This window comes from Indicator indicator, chromosome 25 (genome assembly GCF_027791375.1).
Source record: "Indicator indicator isolate 239-I01 chromosome 25, UM_Iind_1.1, whole genome shotgun sequence".
Classification (NCBI taxonomy): Eukaryota; Metazoa; Chordata; class Aves; order Piciformes; family Indicatoridae; genus Indicator; species Indicator indicator.
In genome coordinates, this window is record NC_072034.1 from 7,336,613 (window position 1) to 7,351,742 (window position 15,130).

Consider the following 15,130-nt stretch of genomic DNA (forward strand, 5'->3'; position numbering starts at 1 on the left):
TTAAAAAGCAAAGTAGCACATAAGCAAATGTTAACACACCACTAATGGGGCTGCTTCAAATGTATTTAAGAAGGAAAGAGCCTTATTTCTCACAAGCCCATTGGCAGAAGAAATCTTTCCTGGCTGTTTGACACCGAGAGTCTTATGTGTTTGATGAACATCCAGAATAAACACCATGCCCAGACCAGTTCTCAGGTGGCTCTTCTAGTTCAGCAGAATGCAATGGGACTGAGGCAATTTATACTCTCAAGCTATCACAGAATGCTGGGTTGGAAGGATCCTCAAGGATTATCTGGTTCAACCTATGGTCTTGGGTAGCAGGGACAAAGAAATGGCTCCTGGTTTTGCAAGAGTTCATCCTGCTGCCCTGGGACTGAAGCGTGCTTTTGATTGCAGGCAGTTTGAGATCAGGAACCAGTCTCACATTTTCCACTCTGGTGTTCAAATCTCACCTGAATCAAACTCCGAGGAAGCTTTGTACAAGTCAAATGCCTACATGAAGCCATCCTGTCGTTTAACTAAGCTGCATGAGCATACATCTAGAGATGCTCTCAAATGGTTTGCTGTCATTTACAGGCTTTGAATAAATGTGTCCTGATGCATGTGCTGGAGAGGCAGTGCTGGCTTCCTCTGCACCTCAGAGTATTTACTCTGTTTTTTAAAGGTCACAGCAACTCACAGGGGTATCATTTACTCCTGAAGTGCTTTGTCTCTGTTAAACATCCTCTTTCCTTCCTCATTCTCTGCTGAAACATGGCAAGTGAAAAGAGATGAGGATGATGTGAGCTACACAATAGAACACAGCAGGAAGGACACTACATGATTTGTTGCTGTAGGCCTATGCAAATCCCTTCATTCAGTTGTCTCAGATTAAACACAGCCTTCAGCTTTGGAATCATAGAGTCGTTTTGGTTGGAAAAGACTTTTAAGATCACCAAGCCTAACTATTAACCCAGCACTGCCAAGTCACCATTAAACCAGGCCCTTCAGCACCACATCTACACATCTTTCAAATACCTCCATCTTTTGCAGATGAATTGCTTCCCAAATGCTGCCTTGTAGGACTCTTGCCAGCCAGTTGTGGCTGTAGAGAGTGGTAGGTGCCCTGCCAGAGTATGTGCTCTGGTATATCTGAAATTCACAGGCAGGAAAGCCATGCAATGTCAGGGAAGCACTGTGATAAATTTAGCAAGTGATAATATAAACAGCATGGAAAAATGTGTGCTGTACAGGAGGGCATGGGAGCTTTTGCCAGCTGGGACTTCACTCACCCTTTGGAAAGAGGACTGCAACACTTCTACATCTGATTCAAAGGCTTGTGCAGGTCCTTGGTTCTGTGTTCTACAGACTGTCCTGCTGGAGTCAGTGAGACTGCAGAGGATGCAGTTAAATGCAATAGAATTATGTATTTTTGTAAAGGTCAGGGACTTAGGGGGTAAAATGTCCTTGGCCTCATCTCCCAGATAGATCAATAATGTAAATTGGCAGTTACTTGCAACTATTGCCGGTGATTAATCCACCTAAGGAGAACCCTTACTGGTCAGCTCTAGTTAGCTTTACTATTTCTTTGTTGGTATTTGACTGACTTGTCACTTTGCTTGGAACAGTAAAAACATCAGCTTGCCAAAAGCCACAGTACAGTCTCACTCCTATTAATTTCCTTGTTTTCAGTATCAATTCACTTAGAAGCCTACAGATTCAGCCTTGTAGTGCATTTTCCTGCAGCTGCATTTATATCCCTATCCATAAACTCAATGCTAGTGAGTTTCTCAGAGGGAGGACATTTGAAATGTCACAGAGAGTTAGTCAAATTGCTAAGCTGCAGGCATTAGCAAGAAACAATTACATAAACTCTCAAGCTGAGGCCAACCCTGCCCATAGCAATTTGTTCAAATTCCTTTCTTTCTGTGTTTGTTGCTTCCCTAATTGTGTTTAACTGGTAGCTTTATAAAAATCACCAAATACCTTCATTGCTTCCTTATAATATACTGTAAACTCTAATGGGATTGTTAATTCACAGTTCAAGGTTTCCTTCCCAAGTCACAAGCATTCCTTTATTGCCATTGTTTCCCCACAGTGACCTTCAGTGCCACTGGGGTTTGATAAGGAGCGATATCACTTCCTCTTTTAATGAGCCATTGTTCAGACCTGAGATGGAAAATAATCCATGGAGGCAAATCCACTGAGCCAAGTGCAGATATTGGAATAATCTCCTTATACTAGACAGTTTAAGACTCAGCTTGACAGGGTGCTGGGCCATCTCACCTAAACTCCACTGTTACCTAGAAAGGTTGGACCAGATGATCCTTGAGGTCACTTCCCACCTGGCATTCTTTGATTCACTGTGAATGTATAACTAGCTTCATAAAATAAAGCCTCCACACAGCTTGGCTACCAAAGAGGGCAGGTAGCCACTGTGCACATAGACATAGAATCAGGGGATCATTCTGGTTGGAAAAGTCCTTGATGATCTTAAAGTCCAACTGTTAACCCAGCACTGCCAAGTCTGCCATTCAACCCTGTCCCTGATGACCACGTCTACATCTCTTTTGAAAATGGTGATTCTACTGCTTCCCTGGGCAGCCTGTTTCAGTGCTTAATAACCCTTTTGGGGAGGAAATGTTTCCTAATATCCAGCCTAAACCTCTCCTGGTGAAACTTGAGGACATTTCCTCTTGTGCATGCATGCACATGTACAAATACCTATGTATGCATGTGGGTTTGCACACTTACACACACACAAATCCAATTTCTAGTTCCATCTTGAATTTTTTAGTTCTTTGTGATGAAAAGGCTGAGACAGGGAACCAAAAGGGTGCAACAAGTAAAATAAACATATAGAACCACTCCTGAACCTTTGATTTGAGATCTAGATTTGCACAAAGCAGCTACAAAAAGTGGCTGTATCTTTTCTTACCTGCATTCCAAGAGAGGAATGTTTCTCAATGCCTTGACAAAAGTAAAGCCATGGTGTGATCCAGCTGCAACCAATGGTAATCTCTGCAAGGATCTCATCAGATTTTGGAACAAGCCACACATGTATAAATATGTAGCACATGTCATTTTGTCAATTGCTCCTCCTGTTTTAATGACACAGGAGCATACTGCAGGTCCATGCAACTCTTCTTGGTACAAATTGAGTGACTAGAGAACATTCAGTTAGTAAAAAGTTGTCTTGTTTTTATTTTCTTGGGTCAGCCATCTAGCCTCACCAGTAAAAGAGACAGCAAAATGTTTCTCCTGTAGGATAAATAACAAAATTTCTTATGAAATCAATGAGTTGCTTGTTTATTTCTTCTCTCAGGTAGCATCACTGGGGATGTAAAATGGTCCAGTGAAACAGGGCATGCCATAATCCTCAACAGTTAATTCAAGGCAACATCAGAGAGCAATTAGCATTCAGATCAATTGGTAGGGTCACAGCAAATCTGCTGTAAAGAAGGGGAACTGAGTGAAGTGAAGAGAAGGTTCATGGTCAGACTGCAGCAAATATGTAACAGATCAGCTCCTGATAATTCAGGATTAACAGAGAAAGAAAAAAACCCCAAACATTAAAAAATAAAATCAAAGAATGCAGAGAGGGAGTTTAAATATCTGTCCTGGCAAAGGAAGGCACAGGCAAGGGAAATGCTGGCCTGTTGAAAGGACAGAGGGAACAATAGTATTTTTTCTGTTAACATCATCATAAAGAAATGAAAAAGTCAGTGATATTGATAGGAGAGAGAGGAGAAAGAAAAAACTTGATTCTGTTATACACTGAAGAGTGTTGCAAAGCTCAGCTATGCAATAGAGAGACTCTAATGGCTATGAAAGGCTGGACTGCTCATTTGGATGAGAAGATGACAAATTGCTAACAACATGAGACTTGCTCCTGTTCAATTGCATTTTAATAACATGAAAGGGCTGAATGCAACTGGCATTGAAGCAAGTGGCACAGAACAGAAATTACCTTATAAAAAGACCATCTACCTCAGCATCTGTCAGTGCTGAGCAGGAAGAATACAATAGCAGGGGAGGAGATCAGGATGCCCTTGCTGTTTTTAACACAGTGGGTTGAATGCCTGGATCTACAAGGATGTGGTTAAGGCAACAGACTGCCTGATCTCACTATCTGTTTTTGTCACAGATTCAGGGCAAATGATACTGAGGTTGCCCAGAAACCAAGGTTTACAGAAGCAAACCCATCAGCAATCAGGGTGTAGGAACCAGAGAGGGGCTTGCCTCTGGTCCAGCTTCAAAATGAAGTTACCAAGCTTGTCTCCTTTCAAGGAGGTCCAGTTGGTGTCTGCATGTTTTCAGAGACAGAAGGTTTTTAGTAATTGAGTGTAAAAAAGGAATAAATAGGATAAAAAGATGGTTCCCATGTTCCTTAATCTATTTCCTGGTTTTTTCCTGCCTCATTCACTTCCTAAACCACATACAGAATAGATGTGATGACATCTCTAGCTTTCACTTGATGTGAAAACTTTGATATTTCCTAGTGTATTGGATGCATGAGTTGCAGTAGAGGGAGAAAAGACTGAAAAGTGGCCTTTACCAGTCCTGCTTTCTTTTTTGGGGAGGGTTAACACAGCATTTTTAATTCTTTCAGACCTGCCAAAATTCACACAGCAGAGGCTGACACCTGCTGAAAGGCTGTCCTCCTGCACAACACTTTCTCTGATGAGATAAGCCAAATACTCTGGAAAGCAATTTTACTGTAGACTCAGTCAGAGCATGCTCCACTTGCCTGGCTTTCAGGGACTGTCCTGAGACAGGGAACTCCATGCCCACCAGAAATCCTTGGAGATGCTGCAAATTGAGCCTGCACTCTTTTGCTCCAGACTGGCCAAGAATGACTGTGGCTAAGCTAGCTCTGTTGTGGTGTAACGTCCACATCAAAATTAAAGGTTCAGAGAGTGGCTTACCAAACCCCAGTCCAGCCTGCCAACAACTGCACAGACTGATCACAGCTGTATAATATCTCTCTCTCCATGCTCAAAATATTCTGTTGCCAGCTGTGAGAAGGATTTTTCAGTTCACACTGCATTTACAGTATTTGCACACTGAAGGCTTCCCAAAATCTGGACAACTGTGTGTGAGGACAATAAAATATAGCAAATATCAATTACTAGACAACAAGATAGCTCAGTTTTCCCCCAGCTTTATAATTCCCTCCTGGATATTTTTTGTTCTTTGTGACAAAAAGACTGAGATGAGGAAGCAAAATGTTGCAACAAGTGAAATCTCCCAAGTAACAAGCCCTAGGACAAGAGGAAACAGCCTCAGGTTGTGCCAGGGGAGGTTTAGATTGGATATTAGGAAAAACTTCTTCACAAAACAAGTGTCAAGCACTGGAACAGGCTGCTCAAGGCAGTGGTGGAGTCTCCATCCCTGGGGTTCTATTGAAAAAAAAATATGTAGATATGATGCTGAGGGACATGGTTTAGTGAAAACCTGGAAGTGCTGGGTTAATGATTGGGCTTGACCAACCAAAATGATTCCATGAATCCATGACTTACACCTCAGACATTTCTGCTGAAGCAGAGAAAATTACACAGAATGTAAATCAGGGCAGAATGTGATTCCAGAGCAGTTTCTAATCTTCCATAAGAAAAATCTAGGAAGACACAAGGTTTTAAGTCATATTTTACCCTGTGATATCTGCAGAGCATATGCCAACAGGAGTCAGTGTCCATTCTGAAGGAATAATCCATGCTCAAGACCTGCTCCTCAAACACAAAAGTACAGCTGAATTGTCTGGTTACAGCTGACTACCTGCCTACAAAGGTCAAGTGCAAAACTGTACTGCTTCAAGCAACACCTGATTTGTGACATTCCTTGGGTAAACTGGAATTTGCCTAATCAAGGGGAATGAACTCTCACTCTAATGGCTTGAGGTCTGCAGGAACTTTTCTCTAATATTCTTTCACTATATATATATATCTTTTTAATTTTTTTTTTCCGCCCCCAAAGCTGGCATCATTCACTCTGAAATAACATTTCCATTACCACACACACCCAGGCAGCTTTTCTGGGAAGGTTCCCTCCATGCAATAGAATAACGTGGTACTAATGGGATTACTCAGGGGGGTAGAGTTAAGTGTTTATACAAATCTTTGCAAGAGTGGGGCGTTAATTACCAGCTCACATACCAGAACTCCAATAATGAAACATAATACTATACATATTTCCCCCCCAGTTTGCTGAACTCCTCTTGGTCAGAGCATTGGTGACACAGGAAGGGCTCTGCAGGAGCTCAAGTCCCATTCACTGCCACTATTGTGTAAAATTAAGGGATTTTTTTTTTTTTTAACACAAGCCCATTAATAAGCAAAATCAAATGTGGAGATCTTAAAGTCACAATGCATTTGAAAAAAAAAAAAAAAAAACCAAACCCAAAAAACCCCAAACCTTTGCACTGAAAAATACTAGAAGTGTTTGCAAGTTTATCCTGCCAGGCTTCTGTGCCAAGATTTTAATTCAAATGAGTCTTTTGAGGTGGAGAAGCCTATAACAGTTTATACTATTGAAAAGAAAAAAAAAAAAAAAAACCAAACAACAAAAAACCCACAACCAAGCTATGAAAGGCTGGAATTAAAAAAATGTGAAGTTTCCTCTCCAGGTTTCCTTCCTCCTCACTCTCTGCTCTCTCCACCCCCCTCCTTTAGAAGGCAAAAGGAAGGAAGTGTGCAGGGATGTATTTTTCATCCTCTTTTAATTGTTCTTTTTTTTTCTTTTGGCCATGTATAAAGCTCCCTGAGCTGAAATTCATTTTCAATAGCCTGTTTTTTTTTTTTTTTTTTAAACCACGCTTTGGCACATTTCTCCTGTGTTGCACCCTTTAAATTTTTGTTCCATCTCATCATCTCAAAGCAAACTGTTCTCTCTCTCTCTCTCTTAATGTTATCTTTTATGCTCTGTCTGAGGAAAGACACTTAAGTGAACTTTGCATTGTGCAGACAAGAGCAGTAAGCTGTGGCGTTGGTAAGGTTTGAACAATTATGAATAGCTTCATTCTGTGATTAGCCTCCTACTTCCACATTCTCCTGTGGTGTTTTTTTTTTTTTTTTTTTTTTTTTTTTTTTTTTTCTCCCAGTTCTGGACTAAGAGATGCCTTTGAAAACTCTACAGAGGTTTATGAATTCAGTTAGAAATCCCAGCACTTACCAACTTGCACAACAGCATTAGGCAAACCCAGGGAAGGATTCTCGTTGCCCAGTGCAACGTAGAAATGAAGTAATTGCAACCAGACACAACATACACCAGCAACTGCAAAATATTTTATGAGGGAAAGGAAAAGTGTAGTAACAAATGATGTAAATAATCCATACAGGAGAGCTGTAAATGACTAAACCCATTTCATTCATGGGCTCCTAACTTTTGATTCCCTATGGAATGGAAAATATGGAAGATTACTTCCAGGTTCTTTTCTCTATTGTATCACTCTTCCCATTGTCTCATTAATTAACAGCCTTCTCACACTTTCTTCTTTTTTTCCCCTCAAATTGTTTCCAGCTAAGAATAAATGCAGACTACAGTCTAAACTAAATTGGATGCCAGTTTCAATCCACTGGAAGCAAAGAAGAGAAAGTTAGCAGGGCACCTCTACATGCATCAAGAATTAATTATAATAACCATATATACTTGACTAGTTGTTGCCATCACCTCTTCTGAAAGGAGAGATGAGAGATTAAAGAGTTCTCAGAGGGCTGTGTGAAACCTGGGAAAAGCAAAGTAATCTTTTTCATCTGGAAATGTAAGGATCACTCAAGCTCTAGTGGGGAGTGGGGAGAACCAGAGCCCATGGAATGGTGCAGGGCTGGACAGGAGCTGATATGGGCAAGTGAGGAAATTTCCCTTCTGGTGGGAATCCAAGCCCAGCCCTCAGTCCAGACATCATCCAGTGGAGGCCAGGCCAAGCCATTGGTATCACTGAGGCTGCCAGGAAGGTGACAGCAAAACATCTGTGCTGTGAGCCTGTGGCATAGACAGAAGGAGGGAAAGCAAGAGCACTTTGGGGCACAGCTTTGCCTCTTTGAAAGGAGGCTTGGGGCATTGAGCCAAGCCTCCTCCATCATTTCCAGATGAACTTCCTGAACTTTATAAACTTCCTCAGACAAGATATAAGGAAGAAAATTTTTACAATGAGGGTAGTGACACATTGGCCCAGGTTGCCCAAAGAGGTGGTAGAAGCCCCATGCCTGGAAAGACTCAGGGTGAGATTGGACAGGACTCTGAGCAACCTGATCTCATTAAAGATGTCCCTGCTCACTGCAGGGGGGTTGGACTAGATGACCCTTAAAAGTTCCTTTCAACCCAAACTATTCTATGATTCTAAATGACCATGACTATATGAAAAAAACACCTGAGCAGCAGATTCTCTCACTGAAACCCAGCAGAGAAGAAGTTCTGACCAACAAAGACCTCCCAAGACTCTGCTTGTGCCTGATTTTTGAAGTCTAATATGCAAATGTCAAGAGAAATGGCAATTTTGAGCTGTAAGCTGCAAAGCATTTTCTTCAGTGGGGCTGAGCTGCCATTCATCATCACGTAGCTAATTGCTTGCCAGCAGCTAATCGATGGGATCTGGAATACCAGCTGTGCATAAGGGTTAATCCCAAAATGAAAAGAAAAAAAACAGAAGTAGGGGGAGGAGCCAAAGAAAATATCCAATATCCTTGTGGTATTCATCCTCTAAGACATAAGATAAATACTCCACTTGCACGTGAGACCTTTCTGGAGGATGAGAGAAAGACAGAAGTGATAGGTAGGCTTGATCTGAGACCTCCAAGTCCTTCTTTAACTAATAAACTCATGAAGCTGCTCTCTGACAGGCATTGCAGAGGAAGAAAATGGAGCAGCTGGATTGCTCAGTGATGGTATAGCACTGCAGCTCTGCAGTTTCCACAATAGGACCATCTGAGTGACTGCTGCCCTGTGTCTTAATAGATCTGTCAGAGAGTGAGGCTCATTTGTTCTTATTGTGCTCTGATGATCCAGAGTAGCTGGGTGCAGCCTGCAATCTTTCTGACTAGCCTGCAAATGGCTCTCAGAGCAATTTCAAGCTGAAATTATCCAGACATTTATCCAGACATTCTCAGGACTGTAGCAGCCAAATGGCTACCTCCCAGTGCAGAATTAAAAGCCTGATACTGAACAGATTGTGTTTGGGAGAGTCAAAAAGATATGGAAAGCGTTCTTCTGTAGAACTGGAATGAAATTATGACTTTTGGGGGCATGGTAAAAGTAAATTATTGCTTTTGTCAAATATTATTGCAAAACACTCTTTTGTGTGCCATACTTCAGTAAACACAGCAGTGGGAATTCATGCTGCCCTTAGCAGACAGCACTTTGAAGTGCCATGCTGAAACAGAGTTGGTCTGTCTTCATCCACAGGCACTTTGCATAATCAACATTTTAGAGTGGAGCAGCATACCTCCCAGATCTTTAGCAAAACCTGGTTGAATTATTAAAATTAAATAAAAGGCTGATGTAAGTGTTTTCTCTCTCTTTCTGGATTTTTTTAGGGGTAGGAGGCATGACATGCATAGCTTGAGGCTGCATCAGCTTGTGGTGTGATTGTTGGGTTGAGTATGGGCTCAGTGTTTGGGTTTTTGAGATAAGCATGATGTGATGAAGACAGGGAAGGCACAGGGAGTCTCAGCAGTCAGAGACTCAAACGCACATGTGCCTCTTGCAGGTCTTGTTGCAAGTGAGAGGAGACTGGCTGGTAGGATCCACCCATGAAAACTTTGAGGCAAGTTTTGCATCTGAAATTCTTGGGAAACATTTTTCTGCTCCGCTGGAGATCTGCCAGTGTTTAAAGCACAGGATAGGCAGTAAGAATGAAATGAAATGGTCCATCAGTGCCCATAACCTTCACTTTCTCCTACCTCCTGTTAACACCAAGACAAAGATGGGCAGGAATAGCTCTGGAGCTTCTGAATGAGCCCTGCACCTGTATCCTGTGGTGCAGTTAAATGGAGTAGAAACATTCGTAGGTTATGAAGAAAGAACTAAATTCCTCAAAATAAGCAAACTCAACATTTTTCACTCAGGACAATTAGAAAAGAAACAAAATTGCTCAGCCAGCAGTGCCTGGCCTTGTTGACATATATTCCTCTGGCACAAGGATAAGCCTGTATCTGCTGCTCTGCTCTTTGTTTCCCTCCCTCTCACAACGAATAAGCCTCAAGGGCACAGGTGTGCAGCAATATTAAAAAGAGGCACTGCTGCCCAAAACAGCCCCTGAAAGAAGAAAGTCTCATCACTGGAATGAGCCTCCACCTCTGACACTCCATCCATGGAATACTCTGCTTTTCAGACATGAAACCAGGCTTTCAGAAACAGAGCTGCCCCCAAGCTAACACAGCCCCTCTTTGGAGAGGAAGGGATGCTTCCTTCTCCTCCTCCTCCTTCCTTCCTTCCTTCTTCCCTTCCCAAAATAAAAGCACCACGGACAACTTCAAAGGGACAAAAATGTAAACACAGCTTTTGCTAACGTATATGAGAGGAAAGCAAATACATCAAGATTAATAAGAGAGGAAGAAATCCAGCCACCTGACATGAGGTTTTGATGACATCAAACAGACAAAAGTAGAGAATGGTACATTTCATATTTCACAGAAAAACAGTAAAACAACCTCAGAGATTTGTGTTGAATCACTAAAGAACAGCACTTAGAATGTGGCTGCCTGGAAATGATTCTTTTATCAATTTGCTGAAGGGACTGAGGGGGAGGATTCCACCAAGAACCCAGAAAGTGAGGGTCAAAAGGAAACGGGGGAGGAAGAAAAGGGTTTATTTTCTCTTTCTCCTTTCTTTTTTCTTGTTTTTTTTTTTTTAAAATTACTTAGAAATATTAATATCTAAGAAAAACAGTAAAGGAAGAAGACAGATATCATCACATAACTGAAGTATAAGATATCAGATAGCTGCATTTGCAGCTGGTGGAGATTATGTGTAACATACAACCTGTTGCCAATTCCTTTGATGAAACCAGTGCTCCCTTCATGCTACACTTGCAAATAAATGAGGTGGTGACCAGTTACCATTAATCTTCTGAAAAGCACAAATGAAGGCCAACAGTTTTTTATCAGCCTCTTCATGAAAATACAGCTGAGGTAAGATCAAAGCTTTGGAGTTAGAGCAGGGATGCTTGGTTCTGACCAAATCTATCTGGAGCTGCAGGCAAACAAAGGGTGAACACAGGACAGGACTTAAACAGATATATCTGTGTGTCTGGCATAGGTGGCACACCCAGGGCTCAGTGTGAATTTCCTCCAGCCCCTTCCCCAAAACCTTCTTCTTCCTCCTTGTTCTCACCAAGAAGTGGTTGGGATGGGTGGTCCACAAAAATTTCCGATCTTCCCCCTCCCTGCAGACATAAGAAGGGCTACAAGCAAAAGCTTCCATGCCCCTCTCAGCTTTGGTAATAACTTTTCTACAAACTCCTCATATCTATGCATTAAAAAAATTAATTTCCCAATCCTTCTGTTGCTCATAAACTGTCTTCCCATGATGCTGGGATTAAAATACAGGCACGGAGAGAAACCCTTGTGTGCCACCATCATCACAACAATCTCCACAAACTAACAAGCTGAGTATGATTAGAAACCCTCTTTTGTACAACAAGGATGGTGGGCATAAGTTCTAAAATGGAAGGAAGACTCCAAAAGGCCAAGAAGAGCTTTAGCTGGTTGGAAAACTGAGGTGTCTGTCACCAAAAATCTCTTTTGGATGACTTAGAGATGGCTTCTTTCTTTGTCTTTGCCATTTGTGCTTCCTAGCTTCTTCTGGCACTGCTTTCTCTCTGGGTTTTATTAAGTCTCTGGGTCAGATGCTATAATATATTACATTCAATAGAGAAAACCTCACATCAACACAGAGACATAAGCTCAAAGTTGCTCCCATTCCCACAGAGGGAGAGTCCTGTGGGAAACTTGTGGGCGCTATCTGGAAGAGATGAAGGACAGCAGGTAGGTTTTCTGCTCTTGCTTGACTGCTGCAGTGTATGGGAAACAGGAATTTGTGCATGCCTGGTAAGCAAGCAAGAAAGCTGTTGTGAAGAAATACTAAACTCATCATCCAATTCTTTTTTTTTTTTTTTCCCCCTCCCCATTGGGACAGTTTACCAGACTTTGAAGTTTTGCTAGCCAGTGAGTATTAGTGTGCTGTGACAGCTGGCAATGCATTCCAGTGGGTAAGTGATGAACTGGCTCTGGAGAGAGTAAAATAAATTATGAAGTGGGTGAAATTTCAGCCCTCCAAATAACAGTCCAATGATTTCATTGGAATGGCTCTGTCTGGCAATGTAGTCAAACACATACAGCTGGGCAGAGCACACAAATGCTCCTATATGAAATAGCTGCATGCATGGAAGAAAGGGAGTTCTGGTTGCAGGAGTGAGCTCAAGGTGGGAAAGAGCAAGAGGGGATTTTTCAAAATATGTGTGCAGGAGAGCCAGCCAGGTCTGGTTCTACATGAATGGAAACATCAGAGCCAGTGATGAGTATGTTATAAAAGCTGCTCAAAAAAGTCTGTCTTCAGGATTCCTCAGAAGTCATCTGCTGACTGCATTTTCAAAGCCCCAGCATGTCTAAAAGACTCAGGGTTTACCTCAATAGGACACATTGATATGGATAGTTCTGCACCTGGGAAGATGAATTGATAATAAGAATCAGAGTCTCTGACCCTTCTGAGAAGCAAAACATAGTCAGGTACTCACCTCCCACTTGGAATTCAATAGGTTTAGATGGCACCACCCAGCCAGGTCCCTTTCAGACTCTCAACACAACACCTCTCAAAGTGCCTGACAGCACAGAGTGAATGAGATGGAGTTAATTGCCATCTCTTCTGCCTCAGTCTAGGATGAGGTCTGGTGGTGGGTTTTGTCTGACTGATGGAGTGGAGAGGAGGGGAGCAAACTTTTGGAACAGTAGGTTTCCTCTTTGTACCTGTAGCCTCTTGCACAAGGCTGTGTATCCTGAATGTATCATCAACAAGTGACGGGCAGCCTGTGCTGCTCATGGTTGTTCTTGCACAGGATCTTGTGTTCTCTTTTTGTCCAGTAGAGTCAACATATTTTCTTTTGATCAGGGAAGGATTGTGGAGCTTGGTTCACCAGAGACCATAAATCTTTTTCAGCCTCTGGATGGGATCCATGGAAGTGTGAAACATGGTTGTAAATAGCTGCAGGTGTATTTGCTTCATTTCTTATCTACTCCTATTTGAACAACTGAGCAGAAGTAACTCAACTCCATGAAAGTCCAAATGTTGGATTAATTTGTTTTCACTGATACAGAAAACACATGCAGGAAGGGTTTCTGCAGGTTTTACATTTGGCCAGGGACACTGAGGTCTGCAACGATCTCTCCGTTTCCAGCTACTGCACAGACTGTACGTGAGTGTTTGTGCTTTGGGCTGGCCCAAAGCTGACAGAGCAGCCAGTTCATGGTCCTGCCTCACTGTACCATGGTGACACTGAGCTCTAACAGCTTTCCTGTGTCAGCTGCTTAAAAGAGGAAAGAATGTGCTGGGAAAAAATGATGCAAAGCTTGTAGCTACCCATGTTTGTTTTGCAGTGGTTTCAATCATGAGTATAGAATCAGAGAATCAACAAGGTTGGAAAAGGCCTCAGAGATCATCAAGTCCAACCTATCACCCAGCACCTCATGACTAACTAAACCATGGCACCAAGTGCTACATCCAATCTTTTTTTGAACACCTCCAGGGAGGGTGACTCCACCACCTCCCTGGGCAGCACATTCCAATGGCTGATCACTCTTTATGTGAAGAACTTTCTCCTCACCTCCAGCCTAAACTGCTCCTGGTGCAGCTTGAGACTGTGTCCTCTTGTTCTGGTGCTGGTTGTCTGGGAGAAGAGACCAACCCCCTCCTGGCTACAACCTCCCTTCAGGTAGTTGTAGACAGCAATGAGGTCACCCCTGAGCCTCCTCTTCTCCAGGCTAAACAGTCCCAGCTCCCTCAGCCTCTCCTCACAGGGCTTGTGCTCAAGACCTCTCCCCAGCCTCATTGCCCTTCTCTGGACATGTTTAAGTGCCTCAGTACCCTTCTTAAATTGAGGACACAGTACTCAAGGTGTGGCCTAACCAGTGCTGAGTACAGGGGCAGAAAATACAGGGGCTAATTTCTATATTGAGTCCTTCAGAAAATCAGTTTCTTTCAATTGTTGAAAGTTTCATCAGGAACTTAAACTTCAGGGATAAACCACTCCTGGTTAATATGACACCATCCCATTTACTCTTTTTTCATCATACACTGACATTCCAGTGTAATTCATTTCTCTGATATAAGGCAGTTACTACTTCTTGTCCCAGGAATACCTCTGTGCCTGTAAACACATTCTTCTGCTTGAGAATCCTATCTCCTGTACTTCTGCTACTGTATATCTACTAAATTAAAAATCAGCCTAAATCACAATAGATTTCTTGTTAGCCTCTTAATTAACTCAGATTTTGCAAAATCTTGGAGGAATCTAACAGTGTCAAATCTCTTTTGTGCCATCAAATTTCCAAGTTTAAAGTCTGGAGAAAAGTTTTGCTTGCTCTGCAATGTTCCTCAATACTGAAGGAGGAAATCATGAGACTTAAAAAAAAAAATAAATCTATAGGCATTGTAACTCTTGTTGTCATTCAGAGTTAAGAGGACTGAATGGGCCCAAAGTGAACACTTCAAGTTGACTTGCAATGACAGAATAGTTGGGGCAGAGTTTTCTTTGCTGTTTCACTTCAGTCTACATTCAATTTCTCTCCAAATTTTCCAGCTAAGTTGTCAAAGTTACACTTTTGTGACTTCCGCCCTAATTTTTATATATATATATTTATTTTTTTGCATAGATGATTTATGCTGCCAATTTCCTTCACAATATTGTGTGTTTCAGTTTCTCCTCTGCTCTCTTTTTGTTAGCCCTCTTGAATACCTCTCCATCTAGGAAGCCTAGAGATCATGAACTCACATGAATGCTTTGATGGCAGTCAGGAGCACTGGGAGCAGTACTTCTGTTTATTTAAACAGAACACTAAATTATTATCTTTGGTGTAGTTGCAAGGAGAAAAAAAGGATTAAGATACTATTGGACAGCATCCCAGCCCTGCTGGAGTCCTCAGTGGTTTTTAGGGTTTAAAAT